This window comes from Lactuca sativa, chromosome 6, assembly GCF_002870075.4.
Source record: "Lactuca sativa cultivar Salinas chromosome 6, Lsat_Salinas_v11, whole genome shotgun sequence".
Taxonomy (NCBI): domain Eukaryota; kingdom Viridiplantae; phylum Streptophyta; class Magnoliopsida; order Asterales; family Asteraceae; genus Lactuca; species Lactuca sativa.
In genome coordinates, this window is record NC_056628.2 from 144,330,657 (window position 1) to 144,356,020 (window position 25,364).

Here is a 25,364-nt window from a genome sequence, read left to right on the forward strand (position 1 = left end):
AGAGATGTTGACCACTCTATCATCTACTTTTGAAAAGGAAAACTCTTTAGAAGATGAAATTAAGTGTCTCATGGCTCAGATTGTTGAATCTCACATTGACACTTCACATGAAAGCATTGGGATCCTTAACGATGATTCTCCTCAAACTACTAAAGACCTCAAGTTAGAATGGGACGATACATCAGTGTATCAAGTAAAAAATCGTGCTAATCTTTCCTCTATTGACAATATCAAAAAAGATGACATGATAGATCTCTTGCATTTCAATTTATTGATCTCAAATAAAGAAAAATCTTCTCTCGGTCTTGAGCTAAAGATTCTTAAAGAAAAACTATCCTCTCTAGATAAATCTCTTTCTGTTTTTGAAAAGGAAAACACTTGTATCTCGCTAACCAATAACTTTATTCACACTGAAAAAGAAAAAGTTGTTGATCATGCTAATCGCACTCAACTTATTTTGAATTACTAGGCATCCTCTTATTTTAATGTAACAAGAATCATTAATGCTCAGATTCCATATCAGTGTAAGAAAATTCTTGGAGGTGAATAGAAGGTGTTGTTTCTTTAACCAAAGATGAAACTAAACAAACGTTTTATAAAGTTGAGTGCTTAAAAGAAGACTTTAAAAGTAGATTTGTGAGTTCTTATTTTATAAATCAAACTTTAATCAATACTAACTGCTCTACTGATTCTAATGGCATTAATAAATGTGTTTCTAAATTATCTGCTCTTGATCCTTCTCTCTAACCTTCTCATCGTGATTATGTTCTTCCCTCCACTAAGATTTTGCTAAAGTTTGCTATATGTAACGGTAAAGTTCATTATGTAAACGAAAATCTTAGCATGTTTCCTCAGTGCCCAGTTAGCAATTCTGAACCTGAAGATCAATCAAAGAATTCTACTCCTGATAACTCTTCAAAGGATCATGAGTCTCATGACAAGGTAGTATATGAGCATACCATTGATAACGTTCCTTGTTACAGAACTAAATAAAGAGCTCTTAATTCAAATAATCAAAGTTCTTCAGATTCAACAGTTGAAAAGAAATCAAAATCTAATGTTGAAGGAAATAATCCTAGAATTAAAGTTTTTTATCGATGTGATGACGCCTCTCACAGAGTCAGTGAGTGCACTTTTGAAAAAACATTGTTTGTGCTGATAATATCATGACTCCAAATGATAAGTAGATCAAAAAGAGAAACTCGGTGAACTGTCTCCCTGATGATTGTTATAACATCTTTTCTTAGTGATCCTTTGCAAATGGGTCAATGTATATTTAGTGTATATTTTTCTTTTGGACTTACTGTACATCTTAGATTTAGGGTAAAGAGCATATTTGGTATTTAGACAGCGGTTGCACAAGACATATGACAGGTTTCAAGTCTCTCCTGGAAGATTTTTTAAACAAGGATGGTATGTCAACTACATATGGAGATAATGTCAAGTGAGCTACAAAGGGATATTGATCCATCAAGTGCAATTCTATTGTTTTCAAGAATATCTCTTATGTGAAAGGTCTTCAACATAATCTCATTTCTATCATTCAACTGTGTGACGTTGGCTATGAAGTTCTCTTTAACAAGAGAGAAGGAAAAGTTGTTGATCAAAAGAGCATCACTGTTGTTACTATAAATCGAAAAAATGACATCTATGTTCTGGATATGTTTTCTGCTGACAACTCTCTTCGTCGTTGCTTCTTCTCTGATGCTCAGTATCATCTAAATTGACTGTAGCACAAAAGGCTATCACATCCGAGCTTCAATAACATCTCAAGGATTGCATGTAATCAACTTGCGAGAGGAATTCCTAAGATGCAATTTGTCAAGGACAAATTGTGCTCAACATCTAAAAAGGAAGAAAACCAAGTATTCGTTCAAACCAAAGTCCTGTTCTTTAATCATCAAACCTCTTCATCTCCTTAATATGACCTTTTTGGACCAGTTCCAAAGAGCTGGGAAGAAATATACTCTTGTCATTGATGATGAATTTTCAAGGTTTACGTGGGTAGTCTTTTTAAGAAATAAGAGTCATGTCGCTGATGAAATCATTGCTCTCATTAAGCAGTCGGAAGTCCTTTATGATTACAAAGTAAGGAAATTACGTAGTGATCATGGAACTGAATTCAAAAACTCCTATCTAGAAGATTTTTGCTCAGTCTCAGGAATCCATCAGAATTTTTTGGCAGTTAGAACTCTCCACCAAAATGGTATTGTAGGAAAAAGAAACATGACTCTCATTGAAGCTAGAAGAACTATGATTGTTGAAGTTGGTCTTTTATTATCATTTCAGGCTGAAGTTGTCAATACAACGTGTTATACCCAAAACCAATCTATTATTTTTAAACGCCATGTGAAAACTGCTTAAGAGCTACTGAAAGGAAGGAAACCAGACATCTCTTATTTTGATGCGTATGTTACATATTGAATCAAAGATATTAGCATTCAAGGTTTGAGGCTAAAGTTGATGAAGGAGTGTTGCTAAGATACTCCAACGTATCTAAGGCTTTTAGAGTATTTAATCTTTCAAGGCAAATTGTTGAGGAAACAATTCATGTCACCTTTGATGAGGACTCATTCATTCATGATCGACTTGATCACCCCTCTTCAATTATGAATGAACTTACTTACAGTCCTTCAGACCCTGTTCCTGAGATCTTGTTAAATGACGTTGATCCTATTGCTCCCAATGTTGATCAATTAATAAATTCTCAAACTATCTTTGAAGGTCAGACTATTGTCCCTAAAGAAGATGGATCATCAAATCAAGAAGTTTCTGCTCATAGCAATACAAATGAAAGTTCTAATCCAAGAATCCTTTGAGATCATCCTAAATCTCAAATCATTGGAGATGTAAATTCTAGGATTCTCACTCGCGGCAGAGTCAATAGCGACTTTTACATGTTTAAAACTTCATCTCAGTGATCGAACCAAATAATATTGTTGATTCCTTAAAAGAAGTTGATTGGATTAAGGCTATGCAGGGTGAGTTAAATGAATTCGAATGTCATCATGTGTGGACTCTTGTTCCCAAACCTCAAGGAAAGACTATCATTGGCACTCGCTGGGTTTTCAGAAAAAAAAAAAAGGATGAAGATGGAATCGTTATAAGACACAAGGCTAGGCTTGTAGCTCAAGGGTTCTACCAGCTTTGAGGGTTAGACTATGATGAAAATTTGCTCCAATTGCAAGACTTGAAGTAATTCATCTATTTCTAGCTTTTGCCTCTTTCAAAAACTTCAAATTCTACCAAATGGACATCAAGACTACCTTTCTACATGGATATCTTCAAGAAGAAGTCTTTCTAAAACAACCCCCAGGGTTTGAAAAAGAAGAGTTTCTAGATCATGTGTGTATTCTTGATAAAGCTGTCTATGGCTAAAAGCAGGCTTCTAGGGCATGGTATGACACATCGTCAAGTTATCTTCTCTCAAGTGGATACAAACAAGGAAAGATCGATAATACTCTGTTCATAAAGCAATCAAGACATCATATCATTCTTGCTCAAGTGTATGTGGACGATATCATCTTCAGATCCACTGATGAAAAGCTAAGTTCAGAATTTGCGAAGGTCATGGCCAAGAAATTCAAGATGAGCATGATGGGTGAACTAACATTATTTTTGTGCTTGTTGGACAAACAAATAACTTATAGTATTTTTGTTTTTCAAGATAAATATATTGCAGATATGCTGAAGAAGTATGGTTTCTTTGATTGCAAACTGGCAAAGACTCTGATGTCTTCATCAGCGTCTATTAGCGCTGCTGCAAGTGGAACTAATGTAAACGAAAATCTGTTTCGAGGAATGATAGGCTCTCTACTCTATCTTATTGCCATTCGCCCTGACATTATGTTTTCCACCATATTGTATTCTCGCTATCAAGCCAGTCCTAAGGAATCTCATCTTCACGCTGTCAAAAGGATTTTCCAATACTTAAAACACATACCCAATCTTGGGCTATGGTATCCTCGTGACTCTAAGTTCAAGCTGGTGGGATACACTTACTCCAATCATGGCAGGTGTGGATTGATCGTAAAAGAACTTCACGAGGACCTCAAATGCTTGGAAATAGATTGGTAAGATGGTCCAGCAAAAAGCAGACATCAGTGGCTTGTTCTACCACTAGGGCTGAATATGTTGTCGTTGGAAGGTGTTGTGCTCGGATTCTTCAGATTCAGAATCAACTCTTGGATTATGGTGTAAAGTCTAAGCTTCTTGAAGACACCCATCTGCTGTGACAACACCAGTTCCATTCAGATGATACAAAATCCAGTTCAGCATTGCAAGACCAAGCAAATCGACGTCCATCATCATTTCATCAGGGACATAGTTCCAAAGGGAAAAGTGGAATTGTTCTATATTCCATCCACTGATTAGCTGCATGAAATCTTTACCAAGGTATTGGGCGAAAAGAGTTTGAACAAATTAATTGCAGATCTTGGCATGTTTTCAATTTATTAATCCTTTTCTAACTATTTTTCGTCTTATGAAAAACTCAAAAACATGTGCTTTTTTTATTATGAATGCAAAATCTTATTTACAAGCCTATCTAAGATTTATCTGCATTTTATTACTTTCGAATTTGTAAGGACTGGAGCTTTCTTGAAGGATCTCAATGCTCTTGGTGTTAAGAAAAAGAGTGGCATCATGTCCTCTTCTTCATGGGGATACATTCTTTCTCCTTCTCTCAATGTTATGGATGCAAAGGGCAACCATCAATGTAGTAAGTCTTGTTTTCATCTACTGACTCATGATCATGTAAAACCTTGAATGCCCTCATGTTAACCTTGAAGACATGATGGTTTTATGGATTCGATCCAGTTAACTCATTGGTTACAAAGACTAATCTTCACTTATTCTCTTGTTCTTGATGAACATGAAGCTTGTAATCCTTCTGTAACACTTTGTGACAACCCGATATTTCAACTCTTTGTAATGGCCTAATAAGTCAAGTATTGTAACCACTTTTGAGTTAAAGAAATTAACTTTGATAATAAAATGTCCAAAAAGTTCTATTTAAATTCCTTCTATGTTTAAATGTCATTAAACCGGGATCATACGTAAAAAGAATGCCCAAATCCGGCTTCATATATTGAAGTTAAGATTTTTCCAAGTTCGGCTTAGCAGCAGACAGCTAAAAACTCGAATCGGAGATCGAGCGACTTTTGGCCGGAATGACCTAAACGAGAATCGAAGGTCTCGACAATGGTATTTCAGCGGTGAAAAGTCTGGCAAAAACCGATGTCAGATAAAGAAGTTATGAATTTTTAAAGAAATTCCTTAATCACGTCATTTTATAAATAAATAATAAAAATAATTTCGGAATTTGCCAACGGAATCTAAACGAAAGTTGTAGAGCGTAGTCTCACCTTCGCGTGGATATAAAGACCATCGAAAACGGAGTTTGTATGAAGAAGATATGATTTTTTGAAGTTTATTAAATAAATTATATATAAATTTATATCAAACATCCGGTAATATCCGAAGAAGGAGTCAGCGTCCTCATCCGAGTTACACGCTGCGTAACCCCGTACGCCCCGCGTACCCGAGGGCCTTGGTCTCGGTCCGTCCACGTCGCCCCTATGCGAAGCTACCGACCCGCCCCATCCGACCCGTCCCATCCGATCCGTCCCATCCGAAGCCGAGGCAGTCGAGGACTCGCTCATGCATGACGTACGCGTACGCGCTGCGTACGAGCGTACGCCCTGCGTACCGAGGCTTCTCAGACCCCCTATAAATAGAAATGCGAGGGTTCCGGAAAAATCACCCCATTTCTCTCCTTTCTCTCACGATCTTGCCTCGATTTTCGTGCCTATTCAAAACCGAAGCTCTGGTCTTTTTGCTCAAGTCCTAAGGGTCGATTTTACTCCCGAGATTCCCGAGAATCCCGAGAAAAATCCATTTCCCAAGACGAAACTCTGCCCGGTTTTCCATCTCGCTATCTTCAAACTTTCAAGTGAGTTCATACCCCTTAATTAACCTTTTTAAGATATTCTAAATGCTTTTATATGCTTTCAAGGGGGGAATACAAGTAAAACACACGAGTATTATCGTGTGGTACATAAAGAATTATTTTATACGCTTTTATATATCCAAATCACATGTGATTTATAAACTTTATAGGAAACTTTCGTATATAAAATATGTTACAATAGAATTCTATCTTTTGAAAGATAAATTGTTGTAATGCATGTTTAAACTAAACTTTTTCTTAGATTTTATGTATACTTGTCTATCTTAGGCTCTACAAAAATCCATGCTTTCATAACAAATGGTTTCTTTTCTAGGTATTTCTAAACACACGAGACACACTTTTAAAACTATAATAGGTATAGTTTTACGATCAAATTTCTAACTATTTGAAACATGATTTTCAAGAAGTCACTTTCATATACAAGAACAAACAAACATTTTAACACGTAAATCTGTTTTTATACCACGGTTTTGTGAGACATAAACTTCACGTACGTTCGAGTACACATTTCAAGTCCTGTATTATATACCAGAATCCCTTGGAGGGGGAGCATGGTGTTTGTGTATAGATCTATACGGGCTTGACAACCCGCGCCTTGACTGTTAGCTACAGTCCACCATTTGGGGTGACAAACGTCATAACATTCCAACGCCTGAAGAACGTTGTGTATAGGCATTCCGAGTCAATAGTATGGTTATAAAACTCACATGGAGTATTGGAAAACACATTGATTTACAAGGTTTTCAAACACATTGGTTATTTCACACTTACATACATTTTAGAAACAAACATTGGTCTTGAGAGAAGGCTACTTTTATACTAGTAGAAAATATAGGATTTTCTAAACACAAACAAACAAGGACAAAACATTTCATTTTCATACAAACATTGTGATTTAAATACTTATGAAACTCACCAGCTTAAATGCTGATCTACTCTTTCAAAATTACTTGTATGTCCCAGGGAATCAGTAATTTTAGGTATCATTATGCTTTTGATGAAGGGATGCTGCAGCGCCAGTTTAATCTCATATTTTGACATCATATTGTAATTGGTTTTGAACATGTAAACTTTTGACAAATGTAAACTTTCAATTATATATGTGATGGTTGTATTGCTTTCTTTACTATGTATTTATTTGTTACGTTACCACATGAAGTCATCCGCCCCCGAACGTTTCCGCCGTTCAGGTTTGGGGGTGTGACAGATTGGTATCAGAGCAATGTTTATAGTGAACTAAGTATATCGAACCACATAAGATATACAAACTATAAATGCTTAAGGGGCTAACACTCTCTGACAAAACATTTTTCTTTTTACGCTTAAGCAGCATTACGTTTAACTTAAATTGATAGTTCATTTAAGTACAATTACATGCATACAACAAATTATTTTAATGATATCTAACTATACAACAAGTATTTAGACAAGTTGACACTACGATTAAGTCTCGATATATGTAATTAGATTTTGGACAAATATAGCGTGATCAACTATATTTGCCCGAGATTGGACCAACCTATATCGAGGAATGATCATAGTAAGCAACAAGTCAAAACTTACCAAATCGTTACTAGAATCAAACACAAGAATTTAAATACTATAGGAGTATTTGCTACCTAAACTAGCTTAACTTACATGTTTTGCAAGTTTCAACTTTATTCAACTCCTATAACCTTATTTCTCGTACAGTCAAATGGCTGGATTTCACCACCCCGAGAATGCACCTATAAGGACTTTACTAACGCCAAGCCCCGGATGTTTTATGGATTTGGTGGTGTGTTAGCCCTGAGACAGTCGATTGAAAGGACAGAGTCAGTCTTTGAAATCTGCTCCTGTCCCGAGCACAGCAAAGTCAAATTTGCAACTTTCACCCTTATTGATAGAGCTTTAACTTGGTGGAATGGCCACGTTAAAGTACTTACCCTGATTGTGGCAAACTCCATAAGCTGGGAGAGCCTAAAAGCCATGATGATGAGAGAATACTGCCCACGGGGAGAGATTCAAAAGCTCGAACACGAAGTATGGACTCTCGGAATGGTTGGTACCGACATCGCAACTTATACCAACCGATTCTGCGATCTGGAAATCCTTTGCCCAGATATGATTACTCCCGAGAGCAAGAAAATAGAAAGGTACATCTGGGGACTGACGCCCCAAATACGATCAAGCGTGTTAGCTTCCAAACCTGACACCTTTGAAAGTGCTAAGGAACTGGCACAATCTCTGATTGACTACAGAGGTCATCAGAACTCAACCGTTTCTGCACCAGAACCACAGAAAGGAAACAACAACAACAACAACAACAACAACAACAACAACAACAACAACAACAACAACAGGAAGAGAGTATGGAATAAAGGGAAGGGTGGGTCTTCCCAAGAATCCGCAAGGAAACAACTGGTTTCAGTGAATGCTGCCACTGTACCTACTACAGTCCCTACAAATCCCTACCCCACAAAGCCTTATGTGGGTAACCTTCCAAAGTGCAACAAATGCACTTACCACCACCATGGACCTTGTCGGGAAATGCAGTGCGCCAACTGCAACAGGAAGGGACACACAGCCCGTTTCTGCAAGGACCCCGCAAAACCGATCACTCAAGTTCCCAGTGCGGGTGTAGGCCAGACTTGCTACGGTTGTGGCGAGGTGGGCCACTACAAGAGGAACTGCCCTAAGGCAGCAGGCACCGTCGGTGTGGGACGAGTTTTGGCGATAGGCCACGATGAAGCTGTAGCTGACCCAACTGTAGTTGCTGGTACGTTCCTTCTCGATAATTCATATGCATGCATATTATTCGATAGTGGAGCGGAGAGAAGCTTCGTGAGTCAAAACTTTATTCATTTACTTAAACCTAACCCTAGAAAGTTAGAAAAATCATAGAGATGGCCAATGGAAAAACCGAAAACACTAACTGCATATACATGGGCTGTACGTTAACTTTAGACGGCCATTCTTTTCCAATCAATCTCATGCCGGTCCAAATCAAAAGTTTCGACGTCATAGTCGGCATGGATTGGTTGAGTCTTCTTCGCGCCGACATCATGTGCTTTGAGAAAGCAGTCCATCTTAATCTCCCTAACAACGAAACATTAGTTATCTACGGCGACAAATCAAGTACAAACCTTCGCATCATTTCGTGCATCCAAGCTCGAAAGTGCTTGCGGAAGGATTGTCGAGCATTCCTAGCGCACATCGTTGATACAAGTCAAGAACTGAAGGACATCAAGAACATTTCAGTAGTACGTGACTTTCCCGATATCTTTCCAGAAGAACTACCAGGATTACCACCACAACGCCAAGTCGAATTCAGAATCGACTTAGTTCCAGGGGCTACCCTAGTAGCGAAGTCACCTTATCGCCTCGCACCAACAGAGATGCAGGAACTTTCCAGTCAACTTAATGAACTCCTTCAAAAAGGATTCATAAGACCAAGTTTCTCACCATGGGGCGCACCGGTCCTGTTTGTAAAGAAGAAGGACGGATCGTTCCGTATGTGCATCGACTACAGAGAGTTGAACAAGCTTACCGTCAAGAACCGTTATCCTCTACCCCGTATTGACGACCTATTCGATCAACTTCAAGGAGCAAACTACTTCTCAAAGATAGATCTACGATCCGGATATCACCAATTACGAGTTCTAGAGGGGGATATTCCAAAGACAGCTTTCCGAACTCGTTATGGACACTACGAATTTGTAGTGATGCCGTTCGGATTAACCAATGCACCAGCAGTATTTATGGACCTAATGAATAGGGTATGCCGTCCTTACTTGGATCAGTTCGTCATCGTCTGTATCGATGATATACTTGTCTACTCCCGAAGTGAGGAAGAGCATAGTCAGCACCTACGAAAAGTCTTAGAAACACTGCGAACGGAGAAACTCTATGCGAAGTTCTCTAAATGCGAATTTTGGATTCGAAGAGTCGAATTTTTAGGCCACGTTGTTAGCGAGAAAGGGATACACGTGGACCCCTCCAAAATTAAGGCCATTGAGAACTGGTCGGCACCAAAGACACCTACAGAAATTCGTCAATTTCTAGGTCTCGCTGGCTACTATCGCAGATTTATAAAGAACTTCTCTAGCATTGCGAAACCTCTTACTACATTAACCCAGAAAGGCGTGGCCTTTGGCTAGGAAGTGAAACAAGAGAAGGCATTCCAGACGCTAAAACAGGCCTTGTGCACCGCACCGATACTATCCCTCCCCGAAGGGATAGAAGACTTCGTAGTGTATTGCGATGCGTCAAATCAAGGACTTGGTTGTGTTCTTATGCAGAGAGGGAAGGTTATTGCTTATGCCTCCCGACAGCTTAAGACACACGAAGTGAACTATACGACACACGATCTTGAGTTAGGAGCAGTGGTATTTGCTCTAAAGATCTGGAGACACTACTTATACGGAACAAAGAGTACTATTTTCACCGATCACAAGAGCCTTCAACACATTTTCGATCAGAAGGAACTCAACATGCGGCAACGACAATGGGTTAAGTTACTAAATGACTACGAATGCGAAATTCGTTATCATCCTGGCAAGGCCAACGTGGTAGCTGACGCCCTCAGTCGAAAGGAATACATTGGTCGGAGGGTCAAAGCTCTGACTATGACTATCCATTCCCACTTATCCACACAAATTAAGGCGGCACAAATGGAAGCTTTGCAACCTGAAAATATGGCGGGTGAATCCCTGCGAGGAATAGAAAAGAATCTAGAAGTCAAGGGTGGCGGAGCCTACTATCTCATGGACCGAATCTGGACCCCGAAACATGGTGGTTTCAGAAACGTAGTCATGACCGAAGCACACAACTCAAGATATTCCATTCACCCAGGTTCAGATAAAATGTATCTGGACCTTAAGAAACTGTACTGGTGACCTAACATGAAAGCAGAAATTGCTACCTTCGTAAGTAAATGCCTTACTTGCGCTAAGGTTAAGGTCGAGTATCAGAAACCGTCAGGATTACTACAACAACCGGAGATACCAGAATGGAAATGGGAGCGGATTACTATGGACTTCATAACCAAGTTACCCAAGACGACGAGTGGACTCGATACCATATGGGTCATTGTTGACAGATTGACCAAATCCGCACATTTCCTACCCATCAAGGAGACTGACAAAATGGAAAAGCTTACACGAACTTACTTAAGGGAAGTAGTGCGACTGCATGGTGTTCCGATATCCATTATCTCCGATAGAGATAGTAGATTCACTTCAAGATTCTGGCAGTCACTACAAAGTTCCCTGGGGACTAGGCTAGACATGAGTACAGCCTACCACCCACAAACAGACGGGCAAAGTGAGAGAACGATACAAACTTTAGAAGATATGCTGAGAGCCTGTGTGATTGACTTTGGAAAGGCATGGGATATCCATTTACCCCTTGTAGAATTTTCATACAACAATAGTTATCATACAAGCATAAAGGCTGCTCTGTTTGAAGCCCTCTATGGTCGAAAGTGCAGATCCCCTCTGTGCTGGACTGAAGTTGGTGATACCCAGTTAGCTAGAGGAAGAGTTCCTGAAAGCACTCTCACCGGTCCGGAAATCATACGACAAACGACAGAGAAGATCGTTCAGATTCGTGAACGATTGAAAGCCTCTAGAGACCGACAGAAAACCTACGCTGACCAAAGGAGGAAACCTTTGGAATTCCAGGTAGGAGACCACGTTTTATTAAAGGTCTCACCGTGGAAGGGTTTAATACGCTTTGGAAAGCGTGGGAAACTAAATCCAAGATACATAGGGCCTTTCGAGATTCTTGCCAGAATCGGCCCTGTGGCTTACAAGCTTAACCTACCGCGTGAACTTAGTAACATACATCCAACATTCCACGTCTCAAACTTGAAAAAGTGACAACCCGATATTTCAACTCTTTGTAATGGCCTAATAAGTCAAGTATTGTAACCACTTTTGAGTTAAAGAAATTAACTTTGATAATAAAATGTCCAAAAAGTTTTATTTAAATTCCTTCTATGTTTAAATGTCATTAAACCAGGATCATACGTAAAAAGAATGCCCAAATTCGGCTTCGTATATTGAAGTTAAGATTTTTCCAAGTTCGGCTTAGCAGCAGACAGCTAAAAACTCGAATCGGAGATCAAGCGACTTTTGGCCGGAATGACCTAAACGAGAATCGAAGGTCTCGACAATGGTATTTCAGCAGTGAAAAGTTTGGCAAAAACCGACGTCAGATAAAGAAGTTATGAATTTTTAAAGACATTCCTTAATCACGTCATTTTATAAATAAATAATAAAAATAATTTCGGAATTTGCCAACGGAATCTAAACGAAAGTTGTAGAGCGTAGTCTCACCTTCGCGTGGATATAAAGACCATCGAAAACGGAGCTCGTATGAAGAAGATATGATTTTTTGAAGTTTATTAAATAAATTATATATAAATTTATATCAAACATCCGGTAATATCCGAAGAAGGAGTCAGCGTCCATATCCGAGTTACGCCCTGCGTACCCGAGGGCCTTGGTCTCGGTCCGTCCACGTCGCCCCTATGCGAAGCTACCGACCCGCCCCATCCGACCCGCCCCATCCGACCCGTTCCATCCGATCCGTCCCATCCGAAGCCGAGGCAGTCGAGGACTCGCTCATGCATGACGTACGCGTACGCGCTGCGTACGAGCGTACGCCCCGCGTACCGAGGCTTCTCAGACCCCCTATAAATAGAAATGCGAGGTTTCCGGAAAAATCACCCCATTTCTCTCCTTTCTCTCACGATCTTGCCTCGATTTTCGTGCCTGTTCAAACCCGAAGCTCTGGTCTTTTTGCTCAAGTCCCAAGGGTCGATTTTACTCCCGAGATTCCCGAGAAAAATCCGTTTCCCAAGACGAAACTCTGCCCGGTTTTTCCATCTCGCTATCTTCAAACTTTCAAGTGAGTTCATACCCCTTAATTAACCTTTTTAAGATATTCTAAATGCTTTTATATGCTTTCAAGGGGGGAATACAAGTAAAACACACGAGTATTATCGTGTGTTACATAAAGAGTTATTTTATACGCTTTTATATATCCAAATCACATGTGATTTATAAACTTTATAGGAAACTTTCGTATATAAAATATGTTACAATAGAATTCTATCTTTTGAAATATAAATTGTTGTAATGCATGTATAAACTAAACTTTTTCTTAGATTTTATGTATACTTGTCTATCTTAGGCTCTACAGAAATCCATGCTTTCATAACAAATGGTTTCTTTTCTAGGTATTTCTAAACACACGAGACACACTTTTAAAACTATAATAGGTATAGTTTTACGATCAAATTTCTAACTATTAGAAACATGATTTTCAAGAAGTCACTTTCATATACAAGAACAAACAAACATTTTAACACGTAAATCTGTTTTTATACCACGGTTTTGTGAGACATAAACTTCACGTACGTTCGAGTACACATTTCAAGTCCTGTATTATATACCAGAATCCCTTGGAGGGGGAGCATGGTGTTTGTGTATAGATCTATACGGGCTTGACAACCCGCGCCTTGACTGTTAGCTACAGTCCACCATTTGGGGTGACAAACGTCATAACATTCCAACGCCTGAAGAACGTTGTGTATAGGCATTCCGAGTCAATAGTATGGTTATAAAACTCACATGGAGTATTGGAAAACACATTGATTTACAAGGTTTTCAAACACATTGGTTATTTCACACTTACATACATTTTAGAAACAAACATTGGTCTTGAGAGAAGGCTACTTTTATACTAGTAGAAAATATAGGATTTTCTAAACACAAACAAACAAGGACAAAACATTTCATTTTCATACAAACATTGTGATTTAAATACTTATGAAACTCACCAGCTTAAATGCTGATCTACTCTTTCAAAATTACTTGTATGTCCCAGGGAATCAGTAATTTCAGGTATCATTATGCTTTTGATGAAGGGATGCTGCAGCGCCAGTTTAATCTCATATTTTGACATCATATTGTAATTGGTTTTGAACATGTAAACTTTTGACAAATGTAAACTTTCAATTATATATGTGATGGTTGTATTGCTTTCTTTACTATGTATTCATTTGTTACGTTACCACATGAAGTCATCCGCCTCCGAACGTTTCCGCCGTTCAGGTTTGGGGGTGTGACACACTTCAATAATAAAAGGCTACATCACTTGTGATATATTGTGTCTTTTTTGTGTGTGTGATATGGTTAATCTTGCTTGTTCTTTTTTATAGCTGAAATTTCAAGTGGTAGATATCTCGGATAATGGAAATGCATTAATGACCATTCAATTCCAAAGATTTGATGGAACGAGTCTTTATCACCTTTCTGAAAAGCTGCACATTTTTTTTAAAAACTATTTTCTTGTTTGAATAATTTTTTTTTTGTATTCTTATATTGTTTATTATTTTGTACCATTTTGTAAAGGAATCCAACGGTGGCAATTTTGATCCTAGTATGCAAATTTTGATACATCATCGTCCCTAGAAGCATGCTGCTGTATGTGACAAAATCTCTCTAAGTTTCTTATAAACAAGACCATCTGATGAGAACATTGAGTCACCCTCTCATGATGATTGTCTAGCATTATCTAACGTCTCAAAGTGAGACTGCCTGGTCCAAATAAAAATATATTCATAAAAAGGTTGTGGTGTTTATTTTTAATTTAATCATCTTTACCTGACCCTGTCCCTGGAAGCATGTTTGATGTGTGCATCAAGCCTCATGTTCTACTGACACATTGAGCAAAACCTAATGGCTTACCCTGATTGCATAGTCAAAGTGCAGGACTTACTTGTATGGTCCTTGTGACAACCCGAAATTTCCATTCGGTCAAACCCTACAGGTCAACCACTTCGTATCGTAATTCAAAGTCATTATTTCTTATTTTTAAGGAATATAAAGTTCATTTGATTTTTTTAATTTTATTTTTAAACGAACGGGTGAAAGAAAGTGTCGTCTCGGGTTTTGATTTTTGAAAACCGCAAACACTTCGCGTATTAGAAACACCCGACCAAACTTTTATGTTTTGGGTTTAGAAATCACCCAAAACCGTAAACTCATGCCTATGTATGAGTTTACTCCCCAAAAAGTTAGTCATTTGTGTTTACTCCCCAAAAGTCAAAAGAGTAAACTCCAAAATATCCTCTCAAGTATCATCCAAGATTTAATTCCAAATCTTCAAAGTTGTAAGTGTTCTAACCATTTCAAGTTAGTAAAACACTTAATCTAGTGTTTGTGCATCTATTCATCCATTCATTTATGTATTTTGTTTAGATTTTCCAAAACACCAAGAACACACACTAAGTGTTCTTGGCCTTTTAGCATAAATCAAGCCTTCCAATAGTAAGTGCTTCTATCCTTGAGTGATTTTAAGCTAGTATTACATTTAAACATCAAGAAAATATGTCAAGAACACAAGACTTAAGGTGTTCACGATCCAAGGAGATGCTTGGGCCGTAAACACCATAAATGACACCAAAGTGTGTCTAAGCCTCAAATCTAAGCCCTAGTTGACGTTTAAACCTTCCTTGACATGTTTAAACCCTTCCTCATTGAGTTTAAACCTAGAAAAACATCAAAGACCATCAAATATAGGGGTCTACGGTTTGGGGATCTCCTAAAACCGTAAACACCCTAAAGTGAGTTTAAGTTGGTCATTTTCCTTCCTTAGGCTTAGAAACTAGCACATACACTTACCTAATTGTGTTAGGGACTTGGAAACATGGCTTTACACTCTCCCATATGGGTTTACGGTTTATGAACCCAAGGGAAAACGCCATGAGGCCGTAAACTCCTCAAATGAGGTGTTTTGATGCCCTGGTCCATTCCAAAGGCCAAACCACTTAGTAGAATTGCTCCAGGAGGTTTGTTAAACCACCAAACAACACCTAGTCATTAGGACTAGAGTTTACGACCGTAAACTCTAGAGTTTACTGCCGTAAACTCTTGGTGTCATGACCATCAAAACCGTAAACTCCAAGGGAGTTTCCCTTGGACCCCAAACACACTAGCTTTTCCTACAACACTTAGATGCAACCCTTGAGACTTATAACACTTGTATAAAGTGTTTAGCATGTCCTAGAGTGTCTTAACTTGTTTATTAGTTGTTTAAAGACTAATTTTGTATATACATATATCCTCATATGTTATTAGGATCTTTGTGCGTGTCTAACTCTTCACTTGACACCAAGCACTTATCCGACACTTCCTTCCGATCCACTTACTACAGGTGAGTTCATACCCCTTAATCAATGTTTTAACTATTTTTAAATTTTTTATGGGGGGATACAAGTAGAATAATGCTAGTTATTATATTAATCACATGTGATTAATAAGAAACATACAAATGGTTGGCTACTCATTAGCCGTTTTACCAAATAATTTACTTCAAATGTTTTTCATAAACACTTTATGTGTTTAAAACTCCTCTTTACACTGTACATTTTACTATGTATGTTTTATTTCGAACTTATTTACAATTGTGACTCAAACAAATGTTTCCTTATACTAAAGTTGTTTTATCAAACCCATGCCTTCAAAACGTTTTATAGATTGACATCAAGTCGATCTTTTCTTAGATAATAATTATGTTCAAAGGTTTTACAAAACTTATTTTATGCTTTTATATTATAAATTGCATGCCTCTATATGTATAGTTATATATGTAATGTTTAAAAGACTTAGGAAGGCTATCCACCTTGTTTCTTTTTCCTCGATTTGGATGTGGTCTGATAGGATATCGGGTACTCGTCTGAAGGTCATTTAAATATTAGTTATATATCATGTGTACATATATAGTCATAAAAAGGGTCCTTCCAGTTCATCCAATGCCCTTGGGTAGCAACAGTATACATCCATATTCATACGTCCCAGTTAGATTACTAGTAAACTACCGTATGGGTAGTTTAGGAAGATACTAGAACTATTGCTAGAACACGATACCATACAATAAGTCAGTTCATTCATGAGTCAATACCTTACAGCACATTACTATACTTGCTAGATAGAGAGCACGTACACTACAGCTAGAACATTACAGTACATTACTATACTTGCTAGATAGAGAGCACATACACTACAGCTAGAAAATTACAGTACATTACTATACTTGCTAGATAGAGAGCACGTACACTACAGCTAGAACATTACACTACATTACTATACTTGCAAGATAGAGAGCGCGTACACTACAGCTAGAACATTACAGTACATTACTATACTTTCTAGATGGAGAGCACGTACACTACAGCGAGAACATTACAGTACATTACCATACTATTACATAGATATGGTCACATGATCACATTTACATGAGTACACTTACATGGATTACTAGTACATTTTATATGTATAGATTCTGTTATATAATCATCATTCTTATCTTTACCTTGTGATTCAATCACATAATCGACGAGATAGATTGGATTTAATATCCTAGTACCCAAGGATACGTTGCGGGACTGACCATTCCTAGAATCTCTGTTAGCTACAGAGGTAAAAGCACATCCACGGATGTCATCGGTTGATACCATTATAGGTATAGTTTTTGGGACTGACTATTCCTATACCCAGCTGTTAGCAACAGAGGTAAATGTACATCTACGGATGACTTCGGTTAACATTGTTAGTTGCCCTTGTTCCAAAGGGTAATACTAATACAGCTTGGTCTTGGTAGAAGACTACATCTAGAACAGTTAGGTCTTGGTAGAAGACTACATTCAGAACAGTTAGGTCTCGGTAGAAGACTACATTCAGAGTAGTCAGGTCTTGGTAGAAGGCTACATTGAGAACAGTTAAGTCTTGCTAGAAGACTCCTTTTTGTTACTAGTAGGAATCATAGGGATTTTTAGGGTTATTCAAACGTTTACAGTTGTTTTACAAACGTGTTCATACTTACAATTCATATACATTTTCATACTTACAATTCATTTACATTTTCAATACTTACTATTCGTATACATACAAATACTTACATTTCAAATACATACAAGTATTTATATACAAATTAAGACACTAAAATACTTATGATCTCACTAGCTTCAAAGCTGATACTCGCTTTCAAAATTACTTGTATCCTCAGGTCATCATAGACAGGTACCGATGCAAGGTTCAGGAAGACAGTGCTCGATCAAGACACATCTTTCATTTTGATTTATACTTTAGTGTTTATCAAAATTTGACAGAACACAATTGTATAATAATTATATTATTAATGTAATGGATGATGTTGTTGCTTGTTTACTACTTTGCATTGTTGTGATACTGTACATGACGTCCTCCGCCCCAGAACATTTCCGGCATTCTTGGTTTTGGGGTGTGACAGATTGGCATCAGAGCATTGTTTATAGTGAATTAAGTATATCAACCCATAAAAGATATACTAACTATAAATACATAAGGGATTAAGAATACTCTGGCCAAGAGTTTATACTTTAAATAATAAAATATTTAATTAAGTATATGTGCTGCATTCATACAAAAATCAGTGTCACTAGGACAGTACAAAAGAATTACGGTTGTTGGGCAACACAGGTGGACTTAGAGACATATAGTCAAAACTGGGAAGATATAGCCTGATCACCTATATTATCCGAGGGTTGACTAGCATGTGCCTAAGTGTAGTTGTGTGGTTGCAACAAATCAAAAATCTTACCAACCCTACCACAATGTGAACAATAGAACATAATATTAAACTTAAAATACTATAGGAGTATTTGGTGTTACTATAAGTACGTTATACTTGAGAACTAAAACGGGATCTTCATTACTAAGTTGATAGTTGCTAAGTGGATACACTAAGGCTATATGTAATTAGGATGTTATAGACTTAGAATCTGTGAAAATTTTACTTCACCCCTATTGTGTGAATACGGAGTTAAGGTCACTTATTCGAAGGTCTATCCTGTTTAGATTACACATAACTGGTATGCACTTCACAAATGGCGATGTAACTAATGAAGGTTTTCTAAATAATTATCTAGATAGTTCGTCTAATAAATATTCTCTTACCCCAAATTCTCGCATAGATAACATAGCTGGACTCCATCCCCACGGCAACCAGTATCTTCCGAACGAAGTCATAGCTGGTTGATTTGAAGAAGAACCAGAGAATGATCATCCTATCCCCGTGAATGATCACCATGATGAAAACCTTTCAGACGATGCTAACTCCGAACCAGAGGTTGAGAACCTACCCCAGGCAGCTCTCGTTCCAATTCCTAACCCTCGTCTGGCTTTTCATGGCCCGACGCCTCCATGGGTGGAATGTTTGGAAACATGGAGCCAAGGACAAGATCAGCCCATGCCATTTGATGGTGACTGAAGCTTTTATGACCTGAGCAATGGGGGCTCAGCAGACAGAGTCTTGCCAATCTTGGACTGCAGAGTGGCCCGAAATGAGATTTAAGGTAGGACAGCCCTACATCAGATCACCGAAGTTGTCGCCGATGCTAGAATGCATACCCTCCGCACCATTCGTCTAGAAGATGCTCGCGAGAGATCTGAGAGAAATCATGAAACCCTACTGCAAGCACTGGCTGAATCACGAGCCGAAGTCATAGAGCTCCGAGTACGCCAGAGGGTGTACGAAAGACACCTACTTGACATGGAACGGCAATTGGCTGAACTAAGAGTTCACCAGAGGGATGACCGTCGCCAATAGTAGACGTTTTACTTTATTTTCCTTATTAAAAGGAATCGTTTTTCTGTCTATGCCCGATGTGGCATTTTCTATGAAATTATCTTGTACTGTAAGTACTTTTGGTTAGGTCTTTATGCTGTCAAGACTATCTTCGCTGGATATGATGTAAGACCTTTACAAGGTCAATTTTCCCGAATCTTTACGTCGTGAATATCAAAGATATTGATAGCCGGCTAACTTCTGTGTCATTATTTAGTCAAGTACTCTTATAATACTTTCATTGGAGTCTATCTGAAACCTGCTTTAGTCAAGTCATTGGACTATAGTAATTTAGCTCCGGAGACATTTCCAAGTCTCTTTTAATGGTTGGATCTTGTTATTCACCCACCAACGATACCTCGGCTTGAACGAAAAACGTCTTGAGACCGTTCTACAAACTTACTTCCATTCCGTACTAGGACTGCATCGTAGGGATGTAGGTCAAACCTCCGTGAACATACTTCCGATCCGTTCTAGGACTGCATCATAGGGATGTAGGTCAAACTTTCAAGAACATAGTCATACTCTTTACATGAACAATCTAAGTACATCAAGGGTCAACCAGAGTCGCTCACAAAATCCTTATCTTTTGTGTTACAGAATCATGTCGTCATCCGGAAGTAATCAGTCGAACAGCGAGACCTCCGCCTTTCCTATGGACGCCGCTACCTTCCAAACAGCAGTTACAGCTGCCATGGTAGCTGCCGTAACCGCTGTCCTTGCGTACCATAGCGCTATCAATACAATCAATGCTAATGATGGAATTGAAGTTTCCAATCGTGGTATCCATCCAGGAAGTCATCAAACGGTAACAGTCACAGGCTCGCAAACCCAAAAAGCAGAGAACAAGAAACGAAAGCGTCAAGCCCAGAAAGAACGCAAGAAATCCCAAAGGCTGGCTATGCAACAGCAGCAAGTGGAAACTCCTGCCATTCCCGTACCGAGCAGGCCATACGAGGGAAAACTCCCGAAGTGTGATAAGTGTAGTTTCCATCATCATGGGGCTTGCCATGAGATGCAATGTTGCAATTGCCTAAACATAGGGCACCATGCTCGTAACTGTGGAGCACCGGCACGACCCATCACTCAAGTCCCTTTCATTGGGACTAACCCTACACACGAGAGTAGTTATAAAGCCGAACGCTTTAGGAAGCAATTTCCAAGGTGGAGTAATGAGGAAGGCACTCGTGTCCACATAACACTGGCTAAACACCTCACTTCCACCACCAATGTTGGTGTTGTCCAAATATGTCACCAATGTGGTGAAATTGGACACCTCAAGAAGGATTGCCCGATAGCGAAGAACTCGGGAGCAGATGGGAAGATTCTCAGGATCACAGCTGCAGGAGAACCTACTCCGGAACCCACGTTAATGTAATTTAGGCGCTTCATTGTAACAGACTTATAAACCATCCCAAAACTAGTGCAACTGGAGTCTTACCTTTTGCGAGATCCTGTCTGTATAGGGATTCTCGTGCTGCGTATACTTGTGTTTTGTAGTATATCTTATTCGCAGCAATAGTCTTGTGGTAAATCTAAAGTTCTGTAACTCTGTTCATGGTTGCACGGTTGTGTTTTGTCTGTACACGTCTTATGTTCAATCTAATGTCTTTATGTTTCTGTATGATTCTGACATTGTCATACAACTAGATTCAATTTGATCGACACCATACCAGCTTCATACGTACATCTCTTTATCAGTAAATGTATTTTTAACGAAACCGTCATTTCATAACACCGAAGTACCCATGACTAGAGTACCTCATAGTTCCTCTCCTTTCCGAAGAAATCCCCGAAGTACCACTCGTGCAGTACGTCAAGTTCAACCCAAAGATTCATACGGTTGGTCTGTTGCTGAGGAATGTATACATAAGGGTAATATATAATCAAGGTTCTACAGGTTTAGAATTGATGATTCCACTTTAACATCTTTTTTCCCCAATGGGATATGAGCTTAAAGAAGAATCAGTTATTCGACTACCTTTTTAGTCTTAATTATACACGAATCGTATACACAAGATTGTGATTGTGAAACCATGTATGAATTCTAATATGAACTTTAGGACGGAGAACTGCCTAAATCTATGAGTAATCACATCGTCATGTGAACAAACTTAGAACCCAGTACGACTCCTGTAAACCGATCGCCCTACAGTCTAAACACCTACGGACATACAAGAACAGCCCTGACAACTTAACGAACTACACAAAAATAGAATTAGAAGACTAGGCTTCTCACCCTAGAGAACTCTGGTCTTATTCTTCCAGAGATCGACGGATTGCATCGTATGTACCTCGGATATCGGGGACTCCGTCAAGATTTTTCATTAGAAATCGTTATCTCTGCCTCACATAGATGAAATGGTTGAGCAAACGCAAGCAAAGAATTACTTTCAGAAATGGATCCGAGATCTGAAATATCACCAGTTCGAGTGTTAGGGAAGGATGTCCGGAAGACTATCTTCCGAACTCGATGCGGACACTTCGATTCCGTAGTGATACCCTTCGGATAGGACCAATATGCCCATAGTTTTCATGAGCAAAATGAGTAGGGTACGTCTTTCTTACTTGGATCAGTTCGTCATTTCTCCCTGCAATGACTTACTTATCTACCCTCGTAGTAAGAAGAAACCCATGGAAACATTTCCTTCAGAGGAACTTTTCGCGAATTTCTCTAGGCACGAGTTTTGAAATTGAAGAGTTAAATTTCTATGACACAGTGTTAGTGATGTGGGAAATTTTGAATACTCTTACAATTTGTCAAAACCGTTGAAAATTTGTCGAAACTAGAGACGCCGACAGACATTCGCTAAATTCTAGGTCTAACAGACCTACTGTCATAGTTCATCCAGAACCCCTCAAAAATCACAGGAAACTGTACGACCTTGACCCGGCAAGGAATGACCCTTGACTGGGAAGTTAAACAAGAAAAGGAAACCATGGAGATTCCAAGTGAGAGACCAAGTTCTTTAGGAAGTCTCACTCTGGGAACGGCTTAATACACTTCGTAAAGCGTGGAAAGCTAAATCCAAGATAGATAGGGCCTCCGAGATTCTTGCCAGAATCGGTCCTGTATCTCACAGACTAGATCTACTCCGCGAACTCAGTAACGTACATTCTACTCTTCGCGTCTCGATTGTCAAACCGTACCTTTCTGTTAGGACTCTCGTAAGTCCACTCGTCGAGATCCTCGTCTTCGTATTAGAACCGTAGTGACCCTCGACCGAGAGGTCAAGCAGACGAAGCAACGCAGTCGCCCGTTAGTGAAGGTTCGTTAGGATACCAACCGAGAACCCGATTTCACTTAGGAGCGCTAGAACCAATCGATTTGGAAGTTTCCTCCTCTCGGCTCGATCATTCATGCCTACTTCCTTAGCTAAATTCTAATTTTGGGACGAAATTCCCTTTAACAGGGGGATGATGTGACAACCCAAAATTTCCATTCGGTCAAACCCTAAAGGTCAACCACTTCGTATCGTAAGTCAAAGTCATTATTTCTTATTTTTAAGAAATATAAAGTTCTTTTGATTTTTTTTATTTTATTTTTAAACGAACGGGTGAAAGAAAGTGTCGTCTCGGGTTTTGATTTTTGAAAACCGCAAACACTTCGCGTATTAGAAACACCTGACCAAACTTTTATGTTTTGGGTTTAGAAATCACCCAAAACCGTAAACTCATGCCTATGTATGAGTTTACTCCCCAAAAAGTTAGTCATTTGTGTTTACTCCCCAAAAGTCAAAAGAGTAAACTCCAAAATATCCTCTCAAGTATCATCCAAGATTTACTTCCAAATCTTCAAAGTTGTAAGTTTTCTAACCATTTCAAGTTAGTAAAACACTTAATCTAGTGTTTGTGCATCTATTCATCCATTCATTTATGTATTTTGTTTAGATTTTCCAAAACACCAAGAACACACACTAAGTGTTCTTGGCCTTCTAGCACAAATCAAGCCTTCCAATAGTAAGTGCTTCTATCCTTAAGTGATATTAAGCTAGTATTACATTTAAACATCAATAAAATATGTCAAGAACACAAGACTTGAGGTGTTCACGATCCAAGGAGATGCTTGGGCCGTAAACACCATAAATGACACCAAAGTGTGTCTAAGCCTCAAATTTAAGCCCTAGTTGATGTTTAAACCTTCTTTGACATGTTTAAACCCTTCCTCATTGATTTTAAACCTAGAAAAACATCAAAGACCATCAAATATAGGGGTTTACGGTTTGGGGATCTCCCAAAATCGTAAACACCCTAAAAGTGAGTTTAAGTTGGTCATGTTCCTTCCTTAGGCTTAGAAACTAGCACATACACTTACCTAATTGTGTTAGGGTTTGAAAACATGGCTTTACACTCTTCCATATGGGTTTATGGTTTAAGAACCCAAGGGAAAACGCCATGAGGCCGTAAACTCCTCAAATGAGGTGTTTTGATGCCCTGGTCCATTCCAAAGTCCAAACCACTTTGTAGAATTGCTCCAGGAGGTTTGTTAAACCACCAAACAACACCTAGTCATTTGGACTAGAGTTTACGACCATAAACTCTAGAGTTTACTGCCGTAAACTCTTGGTTTCATGACCATCAAAACCGTAAACTCCAAGGGAGTTTACCCTTGGACCCCAAACACACTAGGTTTTCCTACAACACTTAGATGCAACCCTTGAGACTTATAACACTTGTATAAAGTGTTTAGCATGTCCTAGAGTGTCTTAAATTGTTTATTAGTTGTTTAAAGACTAATTGTGTATATACATATATTCTTATATATTATTAGGATCTTTGTGCGTGTCTAAGTCTTCACTTGACACCAAGCACTTATCCGACACTTCCTTCCGATCCACTTACTACAGGTGAGTTCATACCCCTTAATCAATGTTTTAACTATTTTTAAATTTTTTATGGGGGGATACAAGTAGAATAATGCTAGTTATTATATTAATCACATGTGATTAATAAGAAACATACAAATGGTTGGCTACTCATTAGCCGTTTTACCAAATAATTTACTTCAAATGTTTTTCATAAACACTTTATGTGTTTAAAACTCCTCTTTACACTGTACATTTTACTATGTATGTTTTATTTCGAACTTATTTACAATTGTGACTCAAACAAATGTTTCCTTATACTAAAGTTGTTTTATCAAACCCATGCCTTCAAAACGTTTTATAGATTGACATCAAGTCGATCTTTTCTTAGATAATAATTATGTTCAAAGGTTTTACAAAACTTATTTTATGCTTTTATATTATAAATTGCATGCCTCTATATGTATAGTTATATATGTAATGTTTAAAAGACTTAGGAAGGCTATCCACCTTGTTTCTTTTTCCTCGATTTGGATGTGGTCTGATAGGATATCGGGTACTCGTCTGAAGGTCATTTAAATATTAGTTATATATCATGTGTACATATATAGTCATAAAAGGGTCCTTCCAGTTCATCCAATGCCCTTGGGTAGCAACAATATACATCAATATTCATACGTCCCAGTTAGATTACTAGTAAACTACCGTATGGGTAGTTTAGGAAGATACTAGAACTATTGCTAGAACGCGATACCATACAATAAGTCAGTTCATTCATGAGTCAATACCTTACAGCACATTACTATACTTGCTAGATAGAGAGCACGTACACTACAGCTAGAACATTACAGTACATTACTATACTTGCTAGATAGAGAGCACGTACACTACAGCTAGAAAATTACAGTACATTACTATACTTGCTAGATATA